Raw genomic sequence first — 21202 nt, forward strand, 5'->3', positions numbered from 1 at the left:
TGGGCCTCAAAATTAAGGATGAATAGTTAATCCCTTTACTTCTACCATAGTTAAAAGCAAAATGAAGCTTTTGTTTAGAAAGAAAGTTGTAAAAATTAAAACTAATACCTTAGTTACTTGAAATATAAGGCAACAGAACTTCAGGATTTCTCTTTTAAGACATTTGGACTGACACTAGCTACTTCACAATTGTTCTCTCATACTCAGCATTCATGGTGTCAGTAGCTGGGTGTATTGGGTGATGCACCTCATGTATAGAAATTGTCCTCTTGCTCTAGTTGTGTCTTATGGTTTGCAACTCAAAATGAGTCACAAGCAACTTCGAGTTTTATTCCCAAATGCCCCTTGACTGTGAACTGAGGATATTTTTTTCCTTCCTGCCCTCAGAGCATGCCTGAGAAAATTGACAAGAACTTGTCACAACACCTAATATCTGAGTTTGACTCATCAAGCATAGCTTGATTCTCCAGAGTTTAACTTTCCAGAACAGAAGTTATGTCAAGAGATGCTGCTTTCAGCTGAACAAAATCAAACATTAGAAGTATTTGAAACGTCCTGCCTCCTTGACACAGGTGAAATTCAGTGGCCAGTAATTCTGTCTAAATGATCCCAGATAAACAACAGAGAAAGTGGAGGAACCAAACTCAACAACAAACTCAAAGAGTGGGCAAACCACATGTGTAGTTTGGGCTTGGATCAGTTGCTCATTAACACAAGGCCTTAATTTTTTTCAACTTTCTAGTGCATCTAATAAGTTGGTCTACTCCACAGCTCCAGCAGACGATATATAAAGATATTCCTAAAGGCTATCCATGGCCTAGCAAGGAAAAAATTCTTTAGTTCCTTCTGAAATCCAAGTTTGGCTGCAGATTAAACCCAAATTTGATTAATTTCTAGAGGACAATATGGTTAGATTCTTGGTCTAAATGACTTTCTAGAGAACACACCTTTCAGTGGTGACTTCAGAGGGAAGAGAGAGATTAGCTGTTGTGGAGGCTTTTGCTGTTTTAATAATGATTTATCATCAAAAATTATGTTAAATATTAACAATTACAAGCCAGCCTCAGTAACATTTGTTTGTAGAACTACTTAGAAGCTAAGCAAAATACATTTATAATACCAGGAAGCAGGAATGAAATTGTAATGAACAAATACGGCCCCTTTAGCAGTTTGGGGAAATCTTGTTACTTTTCATACCACCTTTCTTTTCTTGCTTGCTGGCAAAACATGAATGGCTGAAATAGCCAAATCTCTTTTAGAACTTAGGTATCTTACTTCAGATAAGAAGGAAGTAGTTGTTCACAAGCATTTGATTTATTACCTTTAAATCTTATGTTTGAAATCAGATTGTTTAATAAAAATCTCATTTTGATGTTTGCCACAGTAGATTGAAGATAGTTGTAACTCAGGGGATACAAAATAAAAGATCAACTTGCCTGAGTTTTCCTTCCTCATTTAGCACTCTGTGCTAAAGTGCCTGAATGAGTAGAACTTGTGGAGAAGACATGCTGAGAATTGTCTGAGAAGTCAGAGAACAAAAAGTGATTAATGCCTTCTCATTCATTCACCTTCAAATAGGAAAGCCTTCAGAGGTTTCAGTTCAAAGAAGCCTACAAGCTACTTGCTAGGTAGAAACCATGCCATGGTATATTGAATCCATACCTACCCAGCATTAGTACTCAGGGAATATGGAGATGCAATAGACCTGTCAGCACTGACAGGTACAGGGGGTTTTGGGGCAGTTTTTTTATTCACCACGTAGAGCTGGTAACACCAACTTGCATTGTTCATAGAAAATGTAACTATAGGAATGAGATGCATCTATAGCTGTTGACTTATCTTCATTCTCATCCGGTCAACTACTTTATACAGAGAGGAAAATCCCCTTAGGAGCCATCAATTTTCTTCCTAACACCATCTTTTTCACTGTTTAACTGAATGTCCTCCATTTTGTTCAATGTTTAGGAGATTTCTCTTCTGATCAGATGGTTTCCAAATCACAGCTGGGAAATCAACTGTAAACAAATGGCAATTTACACTACATATACAACTTATTTATCAAAAGCTTCATTTTTTCCTATACTGCAGTCCTTCTACCCAGCATCACAGGGATTTGTGAGAGAAGTGAAGCATGAGGAAAAATTAGGAGATACCTATAGTTATATCTATCACAATTTTGTGTCACATTAAATGTGGCTTCTAAAGAAGAGACCATTTAAAATGGAATTCATGCTCTTCTGAAGATGATATTTCCAACCCTGAACTTTGAATGCAAAAAATACCTTCTATTTTCACCAGACTTGTTCTTTTTTGTAATGTCAATATGCTTCGTTGACATGTTCCCCAACCTGACCATGAGGACTTCATCCTTCTTCTTTGAGTCTGTCCATAGATGCGGTTTTAATCCCAGTAGCAGGCAAAGCACAGTATCACAAATATTGGCAGGAAGGGGAGCCAGGAGCTGAGCATGGTAAACACAGACAGAGATGGTGCCCTTATCAACAAGAATGCCATCCTTAGGCACCTGGGTGTGGCAAGTGGAGCATGTTTTATGCTAACACCTTCAGACAAGAGAGAGTCTAGACTGCCAGAGAAACCCCTGGTGACATGAAAGGTCCAGCATCGAGCAAGCAAGTCAGGTCAGCAGCAGGTCAGCAAGTCAGTGATGGGATCACTCTGTGCTTGAATGCTTCTGCCAGGATTGGACACAGGCTGTTGGTCAAAGTGTGAGGCAGGTCCATGATCAAGTCAGAGAATCAATTCAGGGCATGAGGGTTATGGTGAAAATCACCGGGATACCCTGGCCAGGACTGAACACAACTACAGTGCAGCCACCCTGACCAAAGCTGAGACCAAAACTGTCTGCTAGGACATGAAGGGGAAAAAATAGGTATTATGTACAAAGAAACTGGCATTGTTTATATAAAAAGTTAATTCATAGCTCCTGCTAAAAAAAGTGCTTGTTATTTCTCATGAAAACTCCAAAGTGTTCACAAAGGAGACTCCCATTTGAACAGAAGGTTTTTAAGAACAATCACTTCTTGCACTTTTTTGCTTAAATGAGAACACAACTTATGAATTTTTACTGTCACATTAGAACTCGAATTTATATGCTATATATTAATAAATAATTTGCCTTTTTTTTTTTTAGTTAATAGCTCTGTTTCAAGCATGTAAGGGATTATATGAATCAATTCTTCACACATTTTATGGCCCCACATAACCCCTCAAATAGATTATCATAGACAAGGGCTGAAGAAATGGCCATCAGATCTTATGAAATCTCAGTGTTTTTATCTCTGACATAAACTGGCAAAATTCTAATACTCTGTCTTCCTATACTTGTTGCTAATGGACAAGTGCTAAGCCAGTAGGTCCATATCCTGTATTAATGTAGATGTTGCATTAAATTAGCTACCCTTCATGCTATTTTTTCAGCTCAATTCTCCAGTTTGTAGACATCCAGCACTCTTGTAGATCACTCCTCTTTTGTGTTACTGACTAATAAATGTAGGCATCTTGTCAGTTTCTTCATATAAGCTGCTAACAAAAATACCAAACACTTTAAAACCCAGAAAATCCTTTCAAGGATCTCCATTCAATACTGTCTTTGGGTTGATGGTGAACCATTACTGACTACTCTGTGTGCAAACTGTGCTGTCTGTGTCTACACACATGATTTGACTCAGAAATGCAGTCTCTTTGTCCTGCTTATGCATGTTGATTTAGTTTTATGAAGATTTTGGATTGTGTCACCCAGACTCCTTTAAGATAAAGCTAAATGTGGATTTTGATTCCAGACATATAAAGAAAGCTCTGCAAATCTGTGCAGAGACTGGTGGAGTACAAACTAGTGATTGGTTCTTCTGTTGTCTTTGAACACAGGACTCTAGTTGTGTCTGCTCCTTTTGTGTCAAACTGTGTTGTATACACGTTTTCCATGCTTGTTTATCAGATTATCATCAAAGACAAATTTGAGAGTTCTATTAAAGTAAAACACACTTTGGCATGATTCTGATTCCATAATTGTGCTACGGTGACTCCATTCCCTTGCTTTAATGTTTTCTTTGGATGTAAGCTCGTCTGTGATTTGTAACTGACTAAAGGAGTATGAATCTGCAAATGCCTAAACTGCTTCTTGATATGTCATGAGAAATACACATCATCACATCATTCAGAATTTTGTGAAGCAGCATTATAGTCTTTCTCTCTGAAAGCTGCCAATTTGAGCACAGTGCTTGTCAAAACTGTTTTTGTCCCTCTTAGTTCACTTTTATTTGTCCATTTTACAAAGAATATGTTTCATAAGACAGTTCTTTCATCTGCATTGGTCCCTGCATTGTCTTATGAGTCAATTCTTAACACGTTTTATGGCCCTTCATAACCTCTATAATAGATTATCATAGATAGAGGCTGAAGAAATGGCCATCAAATCTTATGAAATCTCTGTGTTTTTATCTTTGACAAAATATCTTTGCTGCCAGTTTCTTGTAGGAAATTGAGCTGGTCACTCATGGTTGCTCCTAGTAAAATGAATTGTACGATCTTCTAAGCAGCTGGAGCCTTTGTAAAATTCTTATATAAAATGTGTCTTTCCAGGGCAAAGTTCCAAAGCATGCAACTGAGGGAAACAAATGAAAGAAAAGACAAGTTTCCTGTTCCTCCTTCTAACTTCAATGAATACTTCATGTTGGGAAGCATCATATTTCTTGAACCAGCAGAACTGGGATGCTGAAAGCTTTGAGAGGAAGCCTTAGCTGAACACAGACCAAGATGCTGGGCCCAGTCCTCTTCTACCATAAATGGATGGAATCCCATCCATGATGAGAGTGTGTAATTTGAGACTATTTACACTTTTTCCATGGAGCTACCAAGTGTCTTTTCCAACTGCAAGCTTTTGCTGTATTCTCTGACTCTGGTTTTCTAAGAGCTGTATATTTGCTTAGTAGTATTTACTAAAAGATTCAATGCCCAAAAAACTTTGATGCATTTATCACACTCTCTGCTTTTGGGTCTAATTCTCCTTCTATGCTTTTATCAATGTGAAATAATGCATGATGGGATTGGCAGTGCCTTTGAGGAAAACCACAGGAGAATCGGGCCACACATATTTTTGTTATTTAATCATTGATAATTGAGTCATATGAGGAAGGTCTTAATTAAGGCTAAGGTCTATCACTGCATGCAGCAGTCACTTTCTCTGTCTCCTTCCTGGGGATATTTCAGCCGTAGGAAGTGATGGGACAAGCAATAAAAAGCCCACTTTGTAGAGTTTCTGATGAGCTGTGCGGGCCAGTCAAAAGGGAACAAATACTTCTGAGAAGTCTTTGAATGACTATGAGTGAATCTCTGGTTGTCAGAAAAAAAAAAATTATATCCTTTGTAACATTTCAATTTTTAAATTGCTCATTGTTGCTTGCAGTTCTGGTTGCCAGGACTTAATGACCATAAATCTTCATGTGACAGCCATGACTTCTATTTTGATTTATGTAAGTTGTGTTAATACATGTTACAGTATGGCAATAAAATCCCAGAAGAGACTAGACTTCAAAGGACATCTTAGTGCAATCTGAACAGAACATTTGCAGGTCTAGTTATACTCCAAATCCTACTGGCTCAGACTTCTTTCCATGTACCACCGTTCAAGATTCTTTGCAGATTTAATCTGTAGGCATCTTAGACTGGCTGGTCTGTAATTTCTTAAAAGCAAATCTTCAATCAGAACTTTAAATATCTCCAGAAATACCAGTTTTAACACAGAAGAATCTTCATGTAAAAGATCTTGTCACTGTGGCAGAAGAGTCAAGAGAAGGCCTTTGGCCTGGATTGAGAAGTAGGACACAGTGATTTTGTGGATGATTATGATTAGATTTTTGCTATTACCATATCTAAATTTTGCCCATGTTGTATCTAAATAAAAGCTCTATCAAATATTAGAAAATATTTTAGCAGGTTGGTGTGTCACAAGCTTCACAGAGACCCCCTTCCTTTCTAAATTTCACAGAGATGCCTAGGTGTGGTTAGATCCATTTAGTCTCAATTTTGATCAACAACTTATGTTTAAAGGGTTATAATATAAGAAGATACAGCTGGAAAATTACAGGTTTAAAGTTTTTCGCCTTGCAGATTAACAATTACAAAGCAACTAAGTATCTATGTAGCTGCTTTAGGATTTTATCTCCCCATTCAATCAGACTTAGTGCTTTTTACTCACTGGTCCAAAAATGAGTGTTTCCCATTTTCACGCTGGACATACCCTGCAGCTGTCCTTGCCAGAGGTGGGGATCTATCCAGACGGCTCATCCTGAAATACTCACCTTCTGTTCTTATCTTAGGGCAAACCACATGGCCCATCAGACAGGAAAAGTGTTTGTGTGTGTGTGTGTGTGTGTGTGTGTGTGTGATGACACGTGCAAAGACACAACTTTCATCACCACCACAGTAATTCTTAGTCTTGTCTACAACCTTCTATGTGTTCAGTGTTGCAGCATGAAGTCATTTGTCCTGGTTGCTTAGTCAGCCTCCACTATGATATAAGTGGTTATGCCTATAGCTTGTATCTCGCCGTTACTTTCACTTCAGCAGTAAGATAAAAGCACCACAACTGCATTTCATTTCCTAGATAACATGGCTGACTTGTGAACATTGAGTTCTTGCCATCATTTGAGTGCTTTAACTGAAAAAATTAATTTTAACCAAGAGATTTTTGTCCTTTTGTGTACCAACTAAATACACACTGAGACCCCATATTAGGTAATCATGTCATAATAATAATGACATCCCATAATGTCATATCTCTCCATAATGGATAATCATGTCATACCATAACTTTATTTTCATAATTATTCATTGTGTTATATTAAGAGAAAAATAAGAGAAGGTGCTTCAGCAAACTTATCAAGAGTTGTGGTTTACTGAGGCAGCTGTGCTGTTTCTCCACAAGTTACAATTAACTCTTGAAACGTTCAAGTAAAACCTGCTGCTTGAAATCTGGTGGGAACTCCAGGCTGCTCCCCTGGAATTCTAAGTATTATGCTGACCCATGCTCTTCATAAAGTAGTGGGCAGCAATATGATGAAAAGTTCAGCTGTTGGCAGCCAAGTCACACATGCCCTACTGCTGGCTCTGGGCAACTTGCTCCACCGAGTCATGCTGCTTCTGCTAAGCATCATAATTAGCTATGTTAAGGTTCCAAATATATAAACGTATACCTGAGACACTTTTCAGTGAGTGCCATCTAGGCTTTTATCTATCCTTGAGTGTTCAAATATGTTAGAAAATCTGGAATAACAGGCTGTATTGTCTACAAATGTTACCTACAAACATAGTGAAACAAAATGAAGCAAACAAAACACCCTATCACTGAGCTAAGAACGGTGGAACATTGCCCATGCTTCACTTTCACCTTAAAATTAAAAATGATCTCAGGCAGAGCAGCATTCATGGCTTCCTTGCTTTTGACACTGGGAGTAGTCATTTGCAATGACTTCTAAGAAAGATAATGAGAAACACTGATAAATTACCAATCCTTTCTGCAAACCCTTTGGACCACTAAATTTTCCCAGCAATTCTCTGGGATTGGATTGCTTCACCATGGACTCATCGTCATCTTGTCCAGGCACTGTATCAGTCTGAATGGAGCTGCCATAAGGTTTGCATCCACTGTGCAATGGAGAAGGTTGGTATCAGTAGATTGTACGATGGCCTTTAAGATATACCAGCTTGGACATTCCAGCAGTAAAACTATGCTGCCTGTTGCAGTAAATAACCTGTACCATATGGATCTTTGCATTATGCTCTATCAAAAGCTTCTGGCTTCTTCTTGTCCATTCTGACTATCACGTTCTCCGGTCTCTTCACCCAAGTAACAAGCAATAGGAGAACAAGAGATGGCCTCAAGTTGTGCCAGGGGAGGCACATTCGTGCTGGCAGGGGAAATCAATGAGAACTCTTAGCATGGGAGCCACTTGACCTATCTTAAAAACCTGCCTAAGGCGAAGAACAGTGTCTCCATAGTTTGTGCTAGTTAGACTGACTAGATGCCCCTTGACGCTAAGAACCATTTACAGTGATTAAATGTCCACACTGTACCTTTCAACCATCAGGCAAATGGTGTTACTAATACATGAAGTAGCTGATTCCACCTTAATTTATCAAGGTTTCAGAGGAAATTTAGAGAATCCAAATATTTATATAAAATAGCTGTTATTTTGCTTGGTGCTCCGACTTCTGACCTGTTTTGCTCCTTCTACTGCTGCCATTGCTACTTTCCATTGGAGTAACATGGAACATATGTGTCAGGGCATACAGAACAGAACAGGGAACATTACTTCTCCCAGGAACCTTTGTTCTTGGTTCACATTCCAAGGCTGTGCTCTCTTTAGGCATCAGTGGTGCATCAATTGCATAAAGCACTCAGCATGCCTGAAAAGCAAATTACTTCTACTTAGGTGTCTTCCATGCAGTTTGAATGCTCTTGTCCCATGCTTTAGCTGTGAAGGAAGGGTGGTTGTGACACGGGGCTTTGTGTTGGGACATAAAGAAAACACTCCCATTTTTATTACCCTGGAAGAAGGATTCTCTCTTCTCTCTCCTAGCTGCTATTCAGATTTTCGAAGAAGAAAAGGCTAGCACATTTTTTTGGCACAGAAACACTTCCAGATTGTGTCTTATTTCTTTGAACTATGCAGGCTAAGATAATGATATAAGGATAATTATATTTCATGCTTCAAACTGAAGTTGATAGGAGAGAAATATCCTTCTGTGTGGAGCTTCTACATCATGTTTAAAACATCTGTTATTAGTTGAAGCCAGAAAGACCTATGCATGTACTTAATGAATATATTTAAAGAATCGAGAACACAACCATATTAATTTTTTTAAAAACCCCTTTTTCTCCTTATATTAGCTATTCACAGTTGCATCAACAGTGAAATTGTTGATGATATATCCCATGTTGATCATGAGTGTACCAGAAAAGTAATTCACTAGCAGCTTCAAAACATGCATCTTCCAGAAAAAGATATCAGTAAAGTTATCTTTATACAAGAACACACAAAAACCACACCACATGAAAAAAAAAAAAAAAAGCTTCAAGATAAGTAGAGAATGTCTTTTTAGAAACAAACTCACTAAAAAGCAAAGAAAACCCAGTGATTTAGACTGCTACTCTAATAATTCAACTCCAGGTGCAGTAGAGATTAGATCTAGAAATCAAGAGGCTCTTTCCTGAGGGCTGCTAAACTCTGTCACTGAGGGACAGCATGTAAGGCTTTCTATAACTTCTCTACAGCCCCTTTCACTATTCAGGAAGCTGAGTAATGATGTACTGAAGGCTGCTTCAAAATTACTTATTAGATAGCTTGTTGCAAAGGGCCTGGATTGCCCCTCTTTTAGGTTTTGCCCATTTTAAAACCATACTGAGTGAACATGCAAATTAAAAAATACGAATAAAAAAACTTTTTGGGACTTAGAAGAAGGCTTCTTCTGAGGATCCTTGTTGCTGGGAGGGAAGCTGGAGGAAGAGCACTCCAATAATGCAACAGTAAGCAGTGAGGCATTTGGCTGTCTGCTGGAACATGAAGCAGCAGGACTTTGGTGTGACATCTGGCAGGACAAGTCTAACAAAATGCCTTGTGATATAAATGAAAACCATCTCCTGAAATGAAGAATGGTGGTGGACTGAGAATGATTGTGCTCACACAAAATATCTGAGATGTGAATCCTTCCTCTTTTATAATTTCACCTATGATACTCTTGGTGTAGATGCTTTCATGACAGGGAACTGGAATATAATTGAAAACCTTACATTATCAAATTAATTCCTCCTGAAGAAGAAGAAGGAATTTCTTTGTCGTCCTCATTTTTCCTCCATTTAGATTTTGTAAAATTCTAGAAATTTTCTTTTCTTTTTGTCCATTAAACTTAAAGAATGATTGAATAACTCCTTATCTTTTTCTTTCCAGGCACTAACTAGTTTTGATACTTAACATTAGAATCACTGTGAGATCTTGAAGGTGTGAAAAATAAAGCAATAAATAAAAAGCTATTACTTTGGAGCTTGTTCCAAATTTGTGATTTATAAAAAGGAACAAAACATCAAGACCATCAGACTCTGGTAAGGATAACTCTTTCACACTATTAGGGTAATAAAGGGCTGCAGAACATAAAGAGGTACCATTTGGAAAGGAGCTGGGGCAGCATCTGACAGGATATTTGACAAAGCAGTTTGTTTGTACGCCTCTTGCTGCACACAACATGAAGCTGAGCACTGGCAGAAACTCTCTGAGTGAAAGGATGTTATTAGGTCCCCCATGCCTCTGTGACTGGCAACATGACTGTAGCTGACTGATTAGTGAAATTGCTGATCATCATTTTTAGTCTTGAAATTGCAGGGCTGTGGTTTTTGTTTTGTTTTGCATTGTTGTTAGAGAACAGGATAATAATTCATTATGAGACCATATAGGCTACAATAAAAAATCCTATAAAACAAAAACCTTTGCAAAGCAGTTCGTATTCGATTCTCTGACAGACAGAATTTGAATAAAAGGTTGCTAACATTTTGGCAGTGTTTTCCTCAGGCTTTCTCTTGTATTTGTGCCAAATATCTCACAAGGCTCAGATTTGATTAAAATGGCAATGCTCTCTGCTACTTGAATGTAATTAGAGCCATTCATTACAGCTTTAGTTGACAGTTTGGCAACCTGTACATTTTTCTGAATATGGACAGCATTCCATGGAAACAGTTCAAGGGAAGAGTGCAATAAGAGGGTCCTCTCTTGAACTGCAGCAAATGGAAGGCTGTCTATGTTTAGAGAAGTTTACAGGTTTCCAAACTGTCAATCGAAGCTGCAAGGAAGAGCTCTAATTAGATTAACCTAGCAGAGCACTGCAATTTTTGTCAGCCAGCTCCTGTGAGCCCCTGCTGCGTATTTATCACATATGCTACAGGACCATTAAGTATTTCTATTGCAAGTCACTCTATTTTGCTGCTATTAACCTCGGCCTTAGAACACTGCTGGATCGAAAGCAAATCAAAATGTGTTTGCTTATGAAAACCTTCTCTTCAAGCCAACTTTTTGCAGGATTTAGAAGACTTTTTAATATGCTTGAATTTCCCACCCTTACTAGTATAAGTACAACAAAATGACACCAATAGGGTCAGAGGATTCTTTCAGGTTGCTATTGAATTGTATCTTTCAGTTCAAAATAGTAAGTCAACTGCTGTTATTTTCATTTTGCATTTTTCCATCCTTAAATATCAAGAAATGTCATTTAAAGCATTTCCCAAATAATCTGAAAACATGAACCTTGTTAATTCCAATCCAATTTTCTTGTGATTAAAATAGGAATGTGTTAGTCCAAAATGTGACAAGAACAGCTCTTTGTTTTCCCTGTGGCTCATCACTCTTAAAAGGGAAAAAGCAAGGGTGCAGATTAATGGATGGGGCAACGTGTAGTTTAGTTTTACATTGCTTGTTGCTGGGCTACTTCACTGTGCGAACTGGGAGATGATAGCCTCATTGCCCTTTTTGTTTCGTGGCAAACTGAACACTGAGGCTTTGCAGGAAAGAAGGAGTATCTGGATGAAAAATGGGTTCAAAGCTGGAAAGTCTTGAGATCATTTGTTTGTTTATATAATTGTACACAAAGCCCAATTCCTCTCAACAGCAATAAGAACATGCAGACCACGAGCTTTTGCCAAAGTCTCCCATCAGACAGTTTAGCCATGTGCCAGGGAAACATCTGTCTCTTTCTGCCTCAATTCCTTTATCCTCTGACATTTAACTGCTTTCCTCATTCCCAGCCTTGTTAGATGTCCCTGAATCCAGAATCTCAAAAAGCCTCTTAGCTCTGGGTGGAGTCATGGCTTTGGGCTGGACACTTAGAAATGCTTTTATTCTGTTCTGCAGAAGCGTAAGTTGCAGAGCTGTCACAACTCAGGACATGGAGGGCACCAGGAAGCTGTTACCTTCCTGAACCTAAACACTCCCCTTTCCTTCCAGAGCATCTGAACATCCTTGAGCTAGCTCATGTATTGCTTTTATAGTACCTGTGATGACCCTTGGCATAGTTGCTTGCTTTGTCCATTCTATTTAATTTCTCTTAATCCTTGTGTAATTTTATACTGTGTTAAATACATTAGGTAGGAAATCCAGTCAAGCTAAGTCAAACAACATCCTTACTGTCACAAATGTAATTATAAATGTTTAACTATTTATGTGGCATTCTCCCTTTCCAACTTTTCAACTTGTCATTGCAAATCCATTTTATTCCTTTCCCATTCTTGTTGGAACCTCCCTCTGTGTGATCCTCCTTCTTTCCCACACAGAATGTAAATAACAGCTTTCAGATGCTGTTGTTTAGCTTGGCAGAGGGCCTCATAGGCAATACCTGCTCAAGTGATTTTAACTCATAAACTGGGATTTTACTGGCAGGCCAACTGTACTTGGTGCCTACCTCTGTACAGAAGTGTTGCAGTTGTGTTATGTTTTCCCACAGGTTAGTGTGTTTTAAAGTTCTGCTTCTCGTGCAAGTGCAGTAAATTCATTAGTGTTGAAAGTTCCTCTATGCCTTAGAAACATTTTTATGCAGTTCTGTCTGAATATTTATCTGAAATGTATGTGCATTTAGATGCCAGAAGGTGCTCATCTCACCTAAGAAGCATGCTATGCTTTGTGTATTCCACAAGCATTAATATCTATATTGAATATGAAAGGGAATTTGAAACAAATGTAGGTAAGCATATGGAAGTACACAGTTTGACTCTGAGACTACATAAAGTTGACTAAAAGCAATATAAAATGTTCTTTGGAGAGCTCTGTGTTTTCTAGTTTTCTAGCAGTTTTCCAGTAACTTATTTGTGGTTACACCCTCTGTATTGCAGTCTGAAGGCAACTTAGTTATGGAGATGGCCACAAATATCCCTCAAATGCATTCCCTACTTGTCTAGGATACTCAGCACTATTTCAGCATCACCTGATGCATGGGAATTGCTATGGCCAAATGGTGTTACAAGATTCACACTACAACTTGTCTAGAATGATTACAATTCATGACTGATATTACATTCATATTGCAATAGAACGTAGAATCATAAAATCACAAAATGGTTCATCTTGGAAAGGACACCTTCCTCCCCAAGATGTCACAATCCTGGTTTCTGGGCTCGCCCATGCCCTGTGGTGGGATCATTGGAGCCATCTGGAATGGGCTGCGTCTGACTTGAAGCAGCCCAGCCACTCCTCACAGAGGCTGCTCTGCAGACCCCGCTGCCAGCACCTGTGCACAGCAACCCATACACATTTCTAGACAGCTGAAAAAAGCTGTAAGCAGCCTGGAATCACCTTTTCCAGAACATATATAAGGCAGATGTGATGGTACTACTCTGTGGTGGTTGGCCTCCTTTCTCCTCATTCCTGGTTGTTTCATCCCAGCTGCAATCCAATTCTGCCACAGAAACTCTCCTGCCGTCTGTGCATTTGATCTGCTTTCACTGATGTTGATATGTGAATTGAAATTCAGCTGAGTGTCTCAGTCTGGAGTGCGTTTCATTTATCTGGGGTGGCCTCAGGGGTACATGGTATGTGCCAGATATATCTCTCAGTTCAGTCTCGTTTTCTGCCTTTGTGCTTAAACTCATTATGAGACTGATGGCTGGATTCTGTTTATTTATCAACACCTTTCTCTAAGGACAATCCATTATTTCCTGGGCCAAGCTCCTCAGAACAAACATGGTATGCTTATTTTGGCTGTTCAGTCTTCCTGCCATCCCCACCATCTCTCACATAGTAACAAAGCCTACACAGTTAAGTTGGACCCCTTGGGATGCTTTTCCTCTCAAGTTCCTCAGGACTACAAAGGTGGGACATTTGTAAAAACCCTTCTCTGCACAGAGTCTCTGATTGTCTTGTCAGCTTGTCAGGGTATCTTGCTCTCAGGGCCTCCCTGGCATCTTGCTGCATGTCAGAGTGCTTTCCTGGTTATCACCAGACAGTAGAAGACACTTTCATCTGTTTCCAGTGTCTCCTGCCTGAATAGCTCCTGACAGGATCTACTCTGCTGCTCTTTGGCTACTCTGGAAGGTGTGTTGGGCAGTGATTTTACATGATGTGGTGCCTTGGGCCTCTGCTTAGGGTTTTTCCATATTTGTTGGTCAGGAATGTACCAGTGATAGCCATATAAATTCATAACTCACTAATGTCAGGTCAGGTTAGAGTTACATGTCTCATACATTTATATATGCAATGTACATAATTCTCTTACAATATGTTTTAAAATACACAGGAAAGAAAACTCAGGCTTAATCTATTAGAAATTATATCAGAAAGGTTGCTTTTCCCCCCCTCTTTCTTCCCTGTGGTGGGTTGACCTTGTTGGGATGTTGGGTGCTCACCCAACCACCCTATCAGTCCTCATTCTCAGCTGGACAGGAGACAGGAAATAAAATGGAAAACAACTCATCAGTTGAGATAAAGCAGTATACCAAAGCAAAAGTGGAAGTTAGAGTGTACACAAGCAAAGAGAAAAAAGAAGTTTTATCCTCTTCTTCTCATCAGCAAATGATGTTCAGCCACCTCCTGGGAAGCAAGGCATCAGCAGTTGGAGTGGTTGCTCAATAAGGCAAACACTGTAAATAAGGAATGCCTCCCCTTCCTTCTTTTTTACTTAGCTTTTATATCTGAGCTGACATGCTATGGAATATCCATTTGGTTAATTTGGGTCAGCTGGCCCCGCTGTGCTCCCTCCCAGGATCAGTATTCTGATGGAGGGGAAGCTTGCAGAGGGTTGTTGCTGTGCCAGCCCTGCTCAGCAGGACCCAAAGCCCTGGTGAGTATCAACACCTCCCCAGCCACCAGCACAGAGTAGATCTTGCTGAGGGCTGCTGTGGGGAAATGACCTCCAGCTCAGCCAGAGCTAATGCATTAACCCTGCCCATTTAACTTGCTGAAGTTAACTTGCTTCCACTGAAAGGGTTATCCCATGATGTCCTTCATATAGGCCCTACCTTAGTGAAACACAGGTAACTTTTAGAGCAATATTCTCAAAGGCATTCTTGTTAAACACTTTATTTCACCACAAAGCCCACTCTAGATTATCTCTCGGCATTCTTGGTGAAATTAGATGCTATTCCTTTGGATTTGCAAATCACTTTCTAATAAGCTTTCTGCACAGTTCTCCTAACTGAAAAAATTAACTCCCATATTTTGACTTTGGTGACTTTTAGGCGTGTTTGTATGTGAAGTGGATAGAAATCAGTAAGTTAACAAACATGCTGGATGTGTAAGGGAGTTAAGTGCAGGTAGGTAGTTTGCTTGGCTGAAACCAGATACCGTGGCACTTGCTCCCACAGCAATTTGACCCTCACCTTTAGCCTTTCTCACTTCAGCTCCCAGCAGTGCAGCTGTCAGTCTCAGCTCCCCCTCCACTCTCAGCCCTGTGGCCAAGGCTGTGCCTACACTCTGGATGCCAGAGCCAGCTCCAGACTCACTGCATGGTGTCAATGTGCTGCCAGTGCCCCAGAAAGGAGCTGGTCGGCAGACGGCTGAAATTGCTCAGGCAGCTCTTGTCCTCTAAGTGCCCACTGTCCTCCTCTGAATTTGAAGGGTTCATGTGTGGGTATCTACACTGCAGATCGTGTTTCAATGTTGTGTGTGTAAGACGTGAGAATTGCAGTGGTTTGTAACCTCACAGGGCAAATGTCAGCATAAATACTGTGTTGTTTTAATTAGGCAATTGGCTAGATAGCACTTTTAAGCCTTTTAGAATTTTGTTCTGTAAATGCTCTCTGTTCATGTTTGCTCAACTGATTTTAATCTTTCTAGATCCTATAGAATCACACAATCCTAGCATTGTTTTGGTTGCAAAAGGCCAAGCAGTATCTAACGCTGTCAGGCCCACAAATAAATCACGTGTGTTAGGGCCATATACACATGATTTCTGAACACTTCCAGGTACTGTGATTCCACCAGTTCCCTGGGCAACCTGTTCCACCCTCTCAGTGAATAAGTTTTTCCTAATATCCAGTCTAAGCCTCCCACAGCACAACCTGAGGCTGATGAGGATGAGGCACAAATAAATTCTGTGTATGCATTGATTGTTATGATGAGCTGGGTGCATTTGAAGCTGGGGCAATTCATACCTGAACTCCCTTTAAACAGAGTTTGACAGCTGAGGCAACAAAACCACCGTTCAGCCTGTTTGCCAGCACATCTACCCAGAACACTGGGTGGGCTTCCCATGGTGCTGAACTGCCCAGCTCTGGCCAGGACACTTCTGTGGGTACTCACATCTTTATCTTGCAGTCCAGGCTGAGCAGTGCCTTGCTGAGCACACCAGGATGAATTCTGGCTGAGAAACAGAGATCTGAAGCCACACTCCTGCACGTGCTCCGGGTGAGTATTTGGCACAGCACCTCAGTAATGCTGGATATTAGATAATTATGGATATCTGCCTCTGTTGTGGCAATTCTGAGGGCTCATCACTTGTGTAACTCTGGCAGTTCTGTGATCTGTTTTATCTTGCACAGCAGTGTACTTCTGGAGCCTGGGATCCACACGACTCTCCGAAAAGAGAAGCAGGTTTTTAGTGGATCATTTTTGATGTCCCAGCTTTGTGAAGGGAATTTTACCTAACCAGATGGGTGAATGGCAGCACATGATGTGACAGGGGCAAGACCAAGCAAGGTGCTGGTTGCCCTGTCAATACACACATGCTGACTGGCCACCTGGCTCCCATCTATGACCACGCAGTGTCTGGATCCCTTTTGCAGAACCAGCTTGGTTCTTTTTTCTTTACCCAAAGAAGGGTTTTATCTTCGATATCTTCATCATCCAGTCAAATGTGAATAAAAATACTCTATTTTTTTTTCAAAAGAGAGAAGGAAAGAGAAATGTACGAGTGGGCAGATTGTGATCATCTAAACCTTATTTCCTTAGAAACCATAAGTCATCATGGACCTCCAGAATTCTGGAAAATAAGAAAAACTCTCTGGAATGTTACAAATGGGAACATAGTATAAAGGGTAAAATATGTTCTAGGTTTATTATTTAGGTTCAGAGCAGTAGGGCTATGAAGCTAAAGCTGGAATACATATGGGGAGGAGATTTGATTTTGGTGACTGGAAGCCAAAACATGGCCATCTCAAACCAAATTCCCTTCCTTCTGTACAGTTGTCTGAGGTAGGGTTTAATGTCTTCCCCGGAGAGAAAAATTAAATGTTTTCTTGAAGAGTATTTGTAAAACTGAAGTCTACATGCTTGTGACATCATATCACAAATGTAGTGCTATATTGCCCTGTGGGCATGGAAATTTCAAGCTCTTGAGTACACTATTATAATAAGTTTAAAATGCAATTCTTGCAAACAGTGTAATTCCTGGAGACACTTTAGTTGTACATTGGCATACAGATTGTTATCACAGTTGTGTAAAGAAAAGAAGAAAATATTTCTATTTCCAAACACCAGAATCAGGCTGACAGGCCTGTGCTCTCTTTCTGGGAGCAGCGGGGACTTCTGTTTTCCGCTGACTGTAGAACTGCTTTCCAACCCTATGCAAAAACATTAATCTTTGCTAGAGACAAAGCAAATCACATCTATTCATTTAAATTATTTGAGAATTTATCTCAGTAAACTTCCAGTCATAGTGTTGAAATTATTTCAGTAAAGCAGGTTAAATTAAAGAAAGATTTTACCTGGAAAAATAGCAATGGCTTTTAGTCAGGTACCCATGTCTGGCCTTGCTGTCACATTCAGGTTATGAGGCCATTGTCAGCATACTTGTCTGATCCATGTATTTCAAGGAAACTGGGTTGTAATAAATGGGGACACTTGTGACAACATAATGTTTAGCTCACAAAATCTATTTCTGATGATTTGGGTTAGAAGGTAGTGAGTGGATTCCCCAGTTCATGTCTTTGCATCTTGAAAGCTCTGATTTCATTATTCTGGAGTGACTCCCCACAGACCAATATCTTGAATATCCCCTGTGAAGGTAATTTCATAGCTTTTCCTGGCACCTTGTTTCTGCATTTGCATCTGGGTTTATTTTGCCTTCACATAGTTATGAAAATTTCTCTAATTTTTTATCTGCTTTTTTCCTTGTTAATGCTTTATTTTATTACTTCCTGGTCTTCCCAGTGGGTTGATGAGACTGATTTATCTTTTATTTGATATCCTTCATACATCCATGAATAACCCTGCTTCCCCTTGGTCTTTTCTTTCCATGAAAGCTTCTCCGTATTTGAAGATGTTTTCTCCTAAACTCTTCCAAATTCAACAGCATTTTTAACATTTGCCCTTATATTAATAAAGAATAAAAAAAATCAAGGAAGATTGGAGCTAGCTGTAGTGACATAGTTGTATATTTAACATGCTGTTTTTATTAACACTACCCAACATAGTGTTTGACTTCTCTGACAGTCATAGTAACTGGAGTTCAGTGCATTAATAGTTTTAATCTTCCTCTCATATAACTTGCTGATATCCTTATAATGGTGATTTTGATTAAGTCTGGATCAATGTGAATAAATTTTCCTCATTTGATTCAAGTCATATTTATTTCTCTAAAATCCTGGGCTTCTGTACAAAGAATCAGTAGGGAGTTTTAACTGTCTCTTTTGGCCTGTGAACAGACTTCAAATGCAAAGTTTTTGATCCTTAATTCAAGAAATATAATGCATTTCATAGCACTCAGTGCTTGAAAAGTGTTAGAAAGTGCAAGCTATGAACGCCTGGCTTTGCTGACCTAAGAAGAGCTAACTACACTGCTGTGACGTGGTAGAAACATAAGCAAAGGTAGAGGAAACTGCTGGGATAGTGGGAAGAAGCTGGTAGCTGCTACCAGGAAGAAAATCACATGCAAAGACAGAAAAACAGATCTAACATGGAACCAGTAGCATGAGAAGTAGTTTTGTTGGAGCCGTGACTGAAAGCTGAAACATTTTTGACTTCTAAGAACCTTTGATATATCATAGTACATAATCTCATAGGAACCTGCAGGAACTGGATAACACTTTGGACTGGATAACAACAATTTCTAGCCTGAATGACTTGAAGATGGAAATGGGCTTTCACATACAACTCTTACAGTGTTTTCTTGTATGTTGTTTAAAATGGATTTTCATTTTATCACCGATGGCAGGAAATTACCCAGCTCATAACTAGGATGGAATAAACCTACCTAATCCAGGTATGAAATGGTATTCTTTGAAAATAATGTATTCCCCTAGCAATAAGTTAGTTCTAATCTGGTTTGTAGTACAGATTTCCTGCATGTCATTAACATAAAATGGATTGCTGAATAAATCTTGTGATTTGGGCTTCTGCTAGACTAAAACCATCCACTTCAAGGATTGTCCAGAAAAAGATCTCATTGTTTATTTCAAAATTCTGAATTGGGACTGGTATTTTAGTCAGCCCCAGCATTTGTTCTGGTTCCTACGAGACAAATACTTAAATGCTTTTCTTCATTTCCTTATCCTGTGTAGGATACTGGATATCCCGGGTGACACTGGACTGGTTTATAATTATGCATCAAAAAGACAGGATTTCCTTGAGCAGATTTAAAGGTTCTTGCAAAGCCTTCCACAATGGACAGTACCTTTTCCATTCTTGCCCAAGATCTGCTGCTACAGAACTAGCAACTGATTTTCTGTGTCTTACTGGTCTTCCAAAAATCACATAAATGCTGTATCTTTGCTCCAGCTTCATGCATCTCTACTCCTTTCTTGCCTCTTGCAAAAACAAATAATTTGTGTTGTTATGAAAGTGTTCCCGTTCAAATTGTGCATGCATGCTGATGATCTGTGATAAGATACTGTACAACTTTACAGTGCCACACACTAAACACAGCAGCATGCAGGAGCAGCTCACATGATGGTCATTTAATATCCATGACTCACAGTCCACAGGACTAGGATTCCAGCCAGCTGGGATTTGTTCTAAGTGGCGTGAAATGACAAACAGTGCATGATATACAGCTCAGATACCAAACATGGTGGCCAAGCTTTTACAAAAACATGGCTCCTTGCCTTCTCCATTTAAGAAAAAAAAAAATAGATTCCACCAATGACTACTGAATATGATTTTTCAAAAAACTTATGAAAAATTAAGTGCCAAAATAAAGAGCATGGTATCTTGGCCTTTCTAGGTGGTTTCTGCGTCCTTCCCGGCCTCTGGTTGTTTTCCCTTTGTTTAATTTTTCAGTTTGAGTTTTACGCTGGAAACTGATAACTCCTCTAACCATGCTTGTGATATCTCTCCCTGATTTTTGTATGTTAAACTGCAACTTATTTTCCCTGGCTTGATATTCAGCTGGGATGTTTTACAGTTGCGGAGTGCAAGAGGGATTACATGTTACTCTGTGCTTCACCCAGTCCCCGAGGACAGCTATATAAAGATCATCCTCTTCCCCTTGGCCCCAGGGAAGCTAGGGGGCAGATTACGAGCTAGCGGAAAAGACGAACGCGTAGAGAGAAAAACTCACCGTCTGCAAAGAGGCTCCTGGAGCACACACTGCCCTGCTCTCACATTGTACAGAACTGGGAAAAAGTGTGCTCCACGGCTTGCCTACAGCTGGCATAGCCACTGAGGGGCAGTTCAAGGGAGAACAAAGCCACTGAAAGTTCTCTTTCCCACATTGGGACTGCCGCTTTCACAGAAGTTTCTCAAGGTTTCCTTTTCCAAGGAGAAGAAGGTGATGGGAAAGGCAGGACCCAGAGACCCTGCTGTTTACAGATGCTTTTTCCCTATGGCCTGAGAATCCTGAAATGTGATTGCCTTGTAAGGGCAGGTTATTTTCAGCCACTCCCTTTATTATGTTCCAGTTAAACCCATGGCTCAAGTGGGGATTCTGTGCTGGAGAGATTCTGCACTGGCTCTCTGCCCAGGGATAGATTGCAGCAAGGGTAGACTCTGACAGAAATAGGTGGATATGTGTGTAGACCTCCAAGTCTTGAAACAAGAATGTCACTGCTAGAGGTTGAGGTTTGAGCTTGCCAGTATTTCCCTCCTTTACTGAAGTCAGTTGATGCTCCCATTCCAGTGCTGGCTATTTTTGTAACAGTATCACAGTGGTGGGGATTTTCTCATTTCAGACCATGCCACACAGATTACACAACATGGGATACTTTTGCCTCTGAAACTTCATTAGGAAGTGCAAACTCTGTATTTTCATGCTGCAATTTCTTCTAGATTACTTGTTT

At 39.8% G+C, this 21202-nt stretch overlaps 1 long non-coding RNA gene across 1 annotated transcript in view; it reads left to right on the plus strand.

Annotated features, from left to right (window-relative positions):
- LOC110469742 (uncharacterized) overlaps nucleotides 1-19702 on the plus strand; it is a 60228-nt gene extending 40526 nt beyond the window's left edge. Inside the window, exon 6 of the long non-coding RNA XR_014952818.1 lies at nucleotides 4600-19702. This is a non-coding gene — a long non-coding RNA (uncharacterized LOC110469742). The remainder of the gene's footprint in view (nucleotides 1-4599) is intronic.
- The last annotated feature ends 1500 nt before the right edge of the window (nucleotides 19703-21202 follow it).

This window comes from Lonchura striata, chromosome 2 (genome assembly GCF_050655825.1).
Source record: "Lonchura striata isolate lonStrDom1 chromosome 2, ASM5065582v1, whole genome shotgun sequence".
Classification (NCBI taxonomy): domain Eukaryota; kingdom Metazoa; phylum Chordata; class Aves; order Passeriformes; family Estrildidae; genus Lonchura; species Lonchura striata.